Source organism: Teleopsis dalmanni, chromosome 2, assembly GCF_002237135.1.
Source record: "Teleopsis dalmanni isolate 2A chromosome 2, ASM223713v2, whole genome shotgun sequence".
NCBI lineage: Eukaryota > Metazoa > Arthropoda > Insecta > Diptera > Diopsidae > Teleopsis > Teleopsis dalmanni.
This window is the reverse complement of record NC_051847.1, coordinates 78,246,271-78,257,036: the sequence shown is the minus strand read 5'-3', so window position 1 is coordinate 78,257,036 and position 10,766 is coordinate 78,246,271. Positions and strand designations below refer to the sequence as shown.

The following is a 10,766-nucleotide window of genomic DNA, read 5'->3' as shown; positions in this document are numbered from 1 at the left end:
TGGCTAGATGAAGGCGGTGTGGCATTGATGAAATTTGGAGCGAATTCAAAAATTGGTTGTGAAGAGAGGTCAGAGCTACTTCTAGTTTTAAGCTGATTAACATGACGTTTGATGTAACCAAAAGATGTGTTCACTCTGTAAACCATTTTACCAAGTTGTTTTACAATAACTCCTTTTATCCATTTTTCCCCTCTTGCGTAGTTTCGAGCGAAGACGGGTTGCTTTAGACTAAATTTCATTTTCCGTTTCGAAGCTTCAAGGTGCTTCCTAGGCGATTCAAACAGTTGACTCAACAAGGTACGAACAGGCCTTCCATGTAAAAGTTCTGCAGGTGATTTACCTTCAGCATTCGGCATTGCACGATATGTTGCAAGATATTTTGATACAGCGAATTTGAGAGACAATCCATCGTCAATGTTTTTCTTAACAGCAGTTTTAAAAGATCTGACGAATCGTTCGGCTAACCCGTTTGAGGCTGGATGAAACGGCGCTGTTGTTATATGTTTGATGCCAAGTTTTGAGCAAAACTGTTTGAATGCTTCAGCTGTAAATTGCGGACCATTGTCACTTACGATGGTTTCTGGTATACCTTCCAGAGAAAATATAGAAGACAATGCTGATACGGTGTCAACCGTTGTTGTTGTAGATAGTTGTACAACGAACGGAAATTGTGAGAAAGCGTCGACACAAATTAGCCACATTGAATTACAAAATGAACCAGCAAAGTCGATATGTACTCTCTCCCAAGGTCGATCAGCTTCAGGCCAGCTTAAGTATTCACGTGCGTGAACAGGATTTGCAATATATGCATTAAACAGATCCAATATAACATACGGTGTATAAATATATGAATTAAAATTTTGTCTTGATTAGTTTGTTTTTCAAATGTAAAAATATAATCAAATTCATGTCTATTAGACACAAATAATAGAGTTTGAATCATCTTAATTGTTACCACTGATGGACTTTTCCATTACATCAGATATAACACACAAGTAAACGTTTAGTTATTTGTGAAGATTTCTATTTTTAAGCTTAACGTTTACGAAATTAACTTCATTCCATAACCAAAGCCAAAACGTTTATACAAAATAATTCTCGAAATATAATTTTATGGAATTCATTCATTAATTTGAATGTTTATTTGTTGAACCAAAGTAGAATTACATTGCAACTACACAGAATTATGAATTCAAATTTATGCTAATAAGTGAGAATATGGTTTTACACCTGGCGCCAGTACCGGAAGTACTGAGAAGGTTAACCGGAAGTTATAAATATTCATAAAGCAAATTTATTTCAAAATTAATGTTGAACATGAAATTTTTGTTGGATTCAAAGTGTTAAATTGAATCTTTACTGCCTATAATTAAGTTTAAATATATTAATTGGAAAAAATTAATAATACTTATATTTATAGTAAAAGGATTTCATAAAATATCTTTAGTAAAAATGATGAAGTTTATAAAATAGCAATAAATCTCACAGTAGAGTAAGATTTAAAAAATGGTTCCCAATGTATTTACTATAAGAAAGAAAATGCTAAAACTTTCAATGAAAGTATCCCATAAGTTGACTATAATTATTTTTATATTAAAATCAAAAATATTAATTCGATAACATATAATTTAAATGTTTTTAAAATTATGTACTTAAATGGAAATTATTTGCAAGAAATCTAAAAAAATTTATGCTAATAAAAGAATAAACATAATACAACACATATAATAAAATAAAATTATTAAGCCCGTCAAGTAGTAGCATATATTATATAGTAAACATTTTCACTAGTTTTAAAACACATTAAACCATGTTGCGACTTTTCCTATTACTACTTTGAAAGCATACAGATTACTCTTAAAAACTATTTACTCGTGATATTTGCCTTTATCATATGAATTAACCTTAAAACTATCACTTCCAAAATATTCAAATATTATTACAAAGATGTGTCCATTAGAATAGAGGGAATTTCGAAAGTTTAAGAGTCTAACATAATAATATTCAAGTACACATCTCGAAAGCTTTTCTAATAAACTAAAGTGTTTAAGGGAAACAGTTAATCGACACTCTTATTAATTCTGACTCTACACGCTATGCAATTGACTACCTTGTAGAATCGCGGAGTACAAGAGATCTTACTTGTATATTTAAGAGATATATAAAACAAATATAAAACATGATACACACAGAAAATTGATTAATTATGACAGACTACACACAAAGCAAAACAACATAAAATCACAAACAACACAAGCTCAATCCGATTACCAAATACTTGGCTCAGAATGAAATGCAATGTAATCGCTCCATTATTCTATCAGCTGATAAAAAATTGCCTTCATGTTTACGTCAAGAAATCAAAATTCGATGGTTACGTTTCCTCATATTTTTACTTTGACACATATATTTAAAAACATTGTTTTCTTCAAGATAGGTCAACTGAGTTTCTTACAACACAACTTATTCAACCTTAAAAGTGTTGGTTTATGACTTAACAAAGCAAAGACTAAATGCGTCAAGCTTACAAGAAAAAGCTATGATATCAAAGCTTACCAGTCAACAAATATAGTTTAGATGTTGTAGAATACTTAGCTTGCCTTTAGACGTCAATCAGGAATGACAATTTTAGCATAATCACAATAAGCGACAAATTGTAATAATAGTAGATACTACTAAAAGAACTCTTAACCTTCTGAAATCTAGACCACTTTCCAAAATATAGTAAGCTACGAATCTACAAAACAGTTAAAAGATCAATAGGTGTTTACGGGCTGGATAACGATGATGATAAAAGATAATAAAGAAAGCCTTTAGATCCTTAAAAAGAAAATAATTCGCCAAATCTATTAACATATCAAAAAATACGGACAAATTTTCAGAGCAAAATCAAATATAGAAGTTTATGTTTACTAGAAGATGCCACGTTCAGCAATTCTATCAAGAAATCTGAAATTGCCCTAGGTGGTCGATTTTTTGATTTACGTAAATACATTATTTTGAATATTTATTAAATTTTACTTTTCATTTTTTATTTTCTCATTTTCTCTCTCTCTCTCTCTCTCTCTCTCTCTCTCTCTCTTTCTCTTATCCTCATCTTCCAGTGGAGCATAGGACCTCTACCATTCTTTTATATCGGATTCTGTTATTTAATTTTCGGCAAATATCATTCCAGGAATAATTGGCTTCTCTTAGCTCTTCCTCAATTGTCCTCCCTCAAGTTTTAGCTGGCGCTCTAGGTTGACGGCTGCCTTGAGTATTCCACCTCAGAAAATTTTCACTTTTACGCAACTTAAAATATTAACTTAATCATTTATTACCTAACCCAAATAGTATCACAATAGAAACTTAAGGTCAAAATTGCTTTAAACCACTAATAAATTAGTTTTCATTTTTAAAATCAATATCAGAATTATTGCATGATGATATATGTGAATAAACTAAAACTATTAATCATTTAAACAATTATTTTATATATAATATTATACATATATGCTCCATTATTGCGTCATATGTGTCATATATTCCATACATATACCCACGTACATATCTATTAAATAATTTAAAATATTTCATAAAATAAAATACAAATAAATAAATCCATTCATATAGTAGTTTTATCATTTTTATTGATAGGAACAATTTACCGAAACAAACTTAAGCCCTTCGTAATATCCTTAACATTAAAGTATATAGTTATTAATTTTTTTTTTTGTAATTGAAATTTTTTATTGCTCTCTTAATAAAAAAATTGCAATATTAACACATGAACCTTTAATTTATTGCTATTTATTTTTTATTCGAATTTGTCGGTCCGTATATACTTCAATTTAAATTGCGTTTTGCTACTAAAGGATTAAGATGGCTTTGGGAAAAAGTATATTGAGTGCTACTATTTTATAAAATTGAAAATTTTTTTTATAACATGTAATCCAAATAGTATAGATATTATTTAACAGATTTTTGTCATACAAGCAAATAAAGTTTCAAAACTTAATTGATCCCTTGCTAAATCAAAATAAAAATAACAGATAAAAATGAAAGGATTATTTCATATCATAGTTTTTGTAAATATGTTTTAATGGATTGTATAAATTTTTAAATATTAAATGCAACCGATGTATTCTTAATTGTTTTTAATATATTTGAAAATATTTTATACACATACAAATCAATATTTTTTAAAAAATAAATTAAATTTCAATTTATCTTATTTAGTACTATTAACAATTGTTGCAATAAATTTAGAAAATATATTAAATATGATTTGTCTTACTTATAAAACTATAATACAAAAGCCTTATAAACTATTGAATTTATACAATCTTCAGGATTTCAGTTATGAAGACCACAAGTGCTTGTAATGTTTAATTAATCGGTATGAAAAGTTATAGAGACATGGATTGTTTACTTAAAAATAATATATATTTAAAGTATATAATGAATTGGCAATATTAAACTTTAAAATTAATTAAAAGAAAATATTTCACATACTTTTAAACCCATTTAAACTCATTAGTAGGTCTTAAATATTAAATATTATTTATCTTTTTTGTACGAACTAACCGAAATTTACAATTTGAAACTCTTCTCCAAAATGCATGGCCTCATTTTTTTCTCTTCATTGGTAATACTGAACGGCGTTACTATAAGAGAACACATGTCAGGGTCATGTTAAGCAGACGATCATACACCTATGTGTATAATATTGCCATAAGGAAATTGCACTCATATCTGGTAATATACTTAATATCAGGAAAAGAATTAGCAATGCTAAATCTAACCGCCATTCTTGAGTTTTCACGGCCAACAGGGCTTGAAAAATTTTGGAAAAGTTACTCCATACTTGTAGGGAGAACTACAAAAAATCTTTTGTGAAATCGTAGTAGTAATTTATATGCCTTACAAGTACAATAAACAAATATCATGCAACACTTAAACGCATCTGTTACCAGAGTTTGTTTTTACTAACTATTTTTCCAATTATATCTTTGGCTGTTCTGCGGTGGCCAAGTCAGAAAAATTAGTTAAACAAAAATTTAGCTCCAAATTATGTTTTTAAAATAAAATATTATATATTAAAATATACTGCAAAATAACTAAATAACTAAAATACACAATTTACTGTAGTAAATCAAAAGAAGACCTTATATGAATTATTTAAATTATTTATGTAAAATATTTAATTAGTGATATCAAAATACTTTATTATGTATTTGCAATACAATTGATTAAATAATAGAAATTTTAAAAAATATTCGTTTGAATATTAAAAACTTAGCAACTCGGATATAAAGTATACTGGATATGCACGTATAACAATTGAGCACAGACTAAACTACTTTAAAATAATTGTGCCGCGTTACCATTGAAGTGTTGCCATTCTGTTTCATTTATGGGAATTCAAGTTGTACAGGTTGATCCTAGACTCTTCTCTTTTTCTCAATACCCAAAGCGAAAGCTACGGAGACAGCTCTCCATGCCCTCACTTATGACATTGAAAAATCTTTAAAACTGAAGGAATTTTGTCTAGTTGCTTTTGTAAATATTGGTGGGATCTTTAACAATATTTTTTCAAATGCAAAAGCTGGCATGGTTTCACGACTGGGTGTTGATGATATGCTCATTAGCTGTATAAGTCATTAACTCATTAAGCTTCATAAATGAACTTAACTGGTTTATTGAATGAGTTTATCAACAATATTCGGATGGTAACTGTTTATAACTATTTACAACATAGCTTATGATGTATCTTATTAAAAAAATGTTGTACTTTGTTCATAAAAATGCATAGACAGCAAATGATATTCTTAGTTTCCATAAATCTAATCTTCCATTCATAAAAGACGTCATAACTGACAACGATTTGCCTGGATACAAGTACTACATTTGAAGTAGGGCGTAATAGGAAAAAAAACCTCAAGTTCATTTGAAAATGAAGTTCGTCTTGTGACTTAGTTTCCATTACCGCAGTATACTAAATGCCAATTTTCTTATAAGGAGATAAACAGTGAATAAGAAATACTATTGTATTTCAAGTACTGAGGTGTTTGGGCAATAATATTCGCCAAAAAGGACCAGAATCATGAATCAATAGATCTTGTGCCACTGAATATGCTAATATGTATAGACATTTTTGATAGAAAGAACTTAATATATATGATCAACCTTACTTACCTAACATGGACTCATAAGGAACAATATTCAACAAAAACGACATGAATTATGAATAAATAGATTTTGGGTAACGAGAATATGCTAATATGTATAGACAATTTTTATAGAAAGAGCTCAATATACGTGATCGACCATATATATACTTTATATGTTCCCGGAACTAAAATCAGTACTTAGTAGAAAACGGTTTGAATGAAATGCATTAATGAAAATGCACTTAAGTTGGGACTATATGTTACTATAAACCGCCTCGAGATATATATAGAGATGTGAAACGTTGGGTTAGAATCATTGTGTTTGTAGTTAATTTGTTGACGACGAAATAAATATTGATTAATGAATGATTTTTTGATTTAATTATGGCATGCACTTTTATTATTTTAAATAGGGTTTATTATCACAATTCGTTTAAAAATCAATTTAAATCAGTGTATCAAACCGAACCGAAAAAAATATATCGGTATATTTCGGTTCAGCACCATATAGTTTGGTATCTATGCTTCTGTTTCTTCAATTGTTGATTTTATATATATTTATTTTTTTGAAAAATACATACTTTAAATTGACTAAAACTTATTACTATTAATATATTATTACTATTAATACTATTAATTAATTACTATTAATGGAATATTCCTTTGAAATGTTGGACTATTCAGGATTCAAATGAATAATGACTGCTTTAGGTAGTAGTTTTTGAGTTAATGCCGAAAAGATTAAATTGTTAATATCTGAGACGGGTTCTAAAACTACAACTAAAATAAGTACAGTTTTGGATAAAAAAAAAATGACATAGCTACTAGACTAAATAAATCAATTTTGGGAATCAATGCACAGTTGGTACTAGACTGTAAAATAAATTTGTTTATGTTGGGAATGATGGAATAAAACATAAACATACGGGAATTTATTTCAAAAACATGGTTGAAAAAGTATTAGAAAAATATAAAATTGATGCCCAGCAAATCTATTCGATTAATACAGATAATGGAGTGAACATGATTTCTTTCGTAAATACATTAAGAATGGAAATAGAAGAATATTTTATTATTGAAGTTAAATGTGAATCTAATAATCACGTAGATGATAGAATGATTTTTGGAAATAACTCTGCTTTTAATAATGACACGGTAACGAACCAAACCGATATATATTTTTTCTCTTGAACCGGAAGGTTCCGGTTCAATGCCCTGATTTTAATTATCACAAATGTGAAAAAAGCCATACAAAATAACTATATTTTTTACAAAAATTTAGTTAAAATATTAAATTTTCTTAAATGTTTTATAATCCTACCCAATTTTTTTATATAAATGGTACTTAGAATATTTAAAAAATAATTTTTAAGCAATAATTTTTAAATAATAATTTCAATTAAATAAATCATTACTTTTTTGGTTAAATCAATTTTTAAATTGAAATGAATATATTTAATTGTCAATTCTGAAAATTTAAATTAAAGCCAAAATACGGAAACCTTTCATTCATCAATTTTCACATCACTCGACAGGATAAATAACTGAAAAATTTAAATTAACTTTATTTTAAAAATATGAAAAAATACTTGCCTACAAAACAATTTCATTCACTATTTTTCTCATTCGTTTTTATTTAAAGTTTTTCATTTTAATACTGAAAAAATCCGTATTGACCTGCTCATGGCTGCGTATTTTCCTCATATAAACATTCAATTTGGCATCGGCCTTGGCATGTAAAGTATTTGCAAATAAGTAAATTAAAATTGTTGCAAATTCCTTAAAAAATATTCAATGGACCCTCGTTTCCTCTCCGAAATACTGCGCTCGTCAGCAACGCGTTCCAGTAATTCTGTCAGCCAACAATTAATGTCAAAGTCAGCAGAAATAAAAGTAGAATTGCTTTGACGTGGGTCCTCTACAATTTTTCAGCGGGCGAAAAATACGATTTTGGACGTTATTGACAGGACAATAGTAAGGCAGCGGGATATTCGATTTTAAAAATTCTTTTAATGTGTAGCTTACAACGCCATTGTCTTTTTGTTTAGTATAAAGTTTTTTAAATTAAAAAAATTTGCAACAATTTAAAGAAAAAATCAATAATAAAAATGGTCATAGACTTAAAAAGTTGTTGAAAATTTAGTTCAGAAATTTAAAACAAATTATTTTTTCAATTTTAATGAAGTCCATTACTACCAAATTATTATATAGACTTATATACCTAAAATTTTAATATTTGTATGGATTAATACACAGCATCAGCATGAAGTTCTTTTAAAATTAAGTCTACAATTATTCCCAACTTTAATGACAGTTAAATTAAGTAATTAAATTAATTAATTATTAGGTTAAACCAATTCGTAAAATATTTTGTAATATATCTCTTATATCTCTTAACAATTATTTTAATCACTAAGTAATATTATTGGCTATTCGCATAAACCGAAACTCCACGTGGAACAACATCAAAAAAATAGTAGGCCATCGGAAAATCCTTGACTTCTATATCGACAGCTATTTGATTGATGGCAGAGTTGAAACTTACTCGAAGAAGCTAAAGCTAGCGTGCACTCTATATGTAGGAAAATATGTTTCCGTTTATAAGACGGAACTTATAACGGTCACACATGCACTAAATTATCTAATGGATTGTCAGGTGTATCAGAAAAAAATTCTGAAAGCACGGAACAATCAAACAGTAATCAAAAGCAAACAAAAGTCGTGCATAGTCAACAGTTTAGCACAAAACACCTGCGGACCAGAGCCCAAAATAACATTGTACTTCAACATGACTGCGGCCTATGTTCATAAGTGGATAGCTTCACTTCATCTTAGCTTGTTGAAAGAATCGAGCACTTGTAGACAGACTAAACGCATGATGCCATAACCGATGGTCAGTGAAGCGATAAAAGTGTTTAGCTATCCATGGAGCACCCAAAGTTTGCTGACCTTATTGATTACTGAACACGGATATTTCAAATATCCCTTAAAAAATATAGCACTTGTTGAGGAAAATACTTGCAGATTATGCCGAGAGGAAAAGGGGACAACGGTGCATATATTATGCGAATGCTCAACACTGGCAAGCAAGAGGATGACTGTCTTTGGACACTATTCAATTGGTGTTGACTTGACAGCCGACCTCAAGCTAAATGAGTTATTTGAAATTATAAGAGATGCAGTTATGCAAACGGAAGTCACTTTGGCTTCAAATCAAAAACGACATCCGAGAATCGAATGACGAAAAAGGACTCATGTCGTTTCGAGGTCGAGTTCGCCTAATCATTCACTTCAGTAAGGCCACTGGATGGACGGCCCGCTTTTCCAATGTCCATCAATATATAATATTGTTGGCAACCTTTAAAAAAAACTTTATTTTATATAGCACGGACTTATAGTTAGACTTTATTACTTATTTTCCGTTTAAATTGATAAACATTTTCACTTCGAGAAAACGAAGTGAGAAAGTTACATAAACGAGCTACAGAATACATATCGAACTGTATTTAGTTAAAATTTATAAAAGGAATGTATAACTTCTTTCTTTCTCTATTTTTCACCTATGAAACAAAATAGAAAACCACTATGTTTAAACTATACATATAGCAAATATATCATAAAAATCCATTCAACTCAATATAATAGACATTCCTTACTTCCTTGCCTATTATACATCGTCAATTTCTGTAGTAGACAATGTATTCGATCTCGTGACTCTAATTAGCTTCTTCCACATTTTATTCCCAAAAGTCCTTGCTCCAATTTTTTTCTGATAATAAGATGAGCCTTTCTTGATTCAATTTTTGTAGTAGTCGACTTAATTCATATAGTGCTGCTAATAAGCTGCTCTTACATTTTATAGCCAATAATCCTTATTCTAATTTTTCTTCGATAATAAGATTAGGCATACAAGTCAAGCATTTACTTTTGGAAAAATAAACTATCAATTACCGATTTAAGCATTAATGGCAGCCCTATATAATACGAAGTCTTTTATATTACATTTTTGATTCTGTGCACACCCAACTAAAACGCACAAAACGTTCGGAAATATTGAACCCAAATACAGACTGGTTATTGTTTTTTTCATATTTATGAGTTTCACAAAATTTCCATTTGCAGTTGCATTCATTTCCCCACGCGTTCCGAGCTTAGTATATTTTTCTTACAATTTTTTCATTTGAAAAGGTTTTACACCATGATACACCAAGCATAGTAATTTGCATATATATTATTCCAGAGATCTCTAAATAAGAGTGTGAACTCAATCATCATATGTTTACATTCTATGGTATCAATCGTTTCTTTTTTGCTTGGCCATATGGACATTACATAGCTAACATATTTTCAGAATTTCAATACATTGTAAATAAAGTACTGCATAAAAAGTGCTGTACAGAACTAGAAAAAGTACATTGAATACATTTAGATATTTGCAAATAAAAATAATATCATTGCAAATTGTTTCAAAAGCACGTAAAAAGCATATCCAAGAATTACAATTTGTCACGATTTCTGCTGCCTTATTTGCTTAGTTTAGTGCTTGTGTCGGAAAAATTTAAAAATGTTCAGATACAAGTTTTATTTGTTTATATTAAAAGAGATAAAAATAGA

General features: G+C 29.0%; 1 protein-coding gene across 1 annotated transcript in view; it reads left to right on the top strand.

Moving 5' to 3' along the window:
- Positions 1 to 10,766, top strand: part of LOC119674896 (uncharacterized protein K02A2.6-like) — a 17,552-nt gene that overhangs the window by 2,649 nt on the left and 4,137 nt on the right. The gene's annotated exons all lie outside the window — the stretch shown is intronic.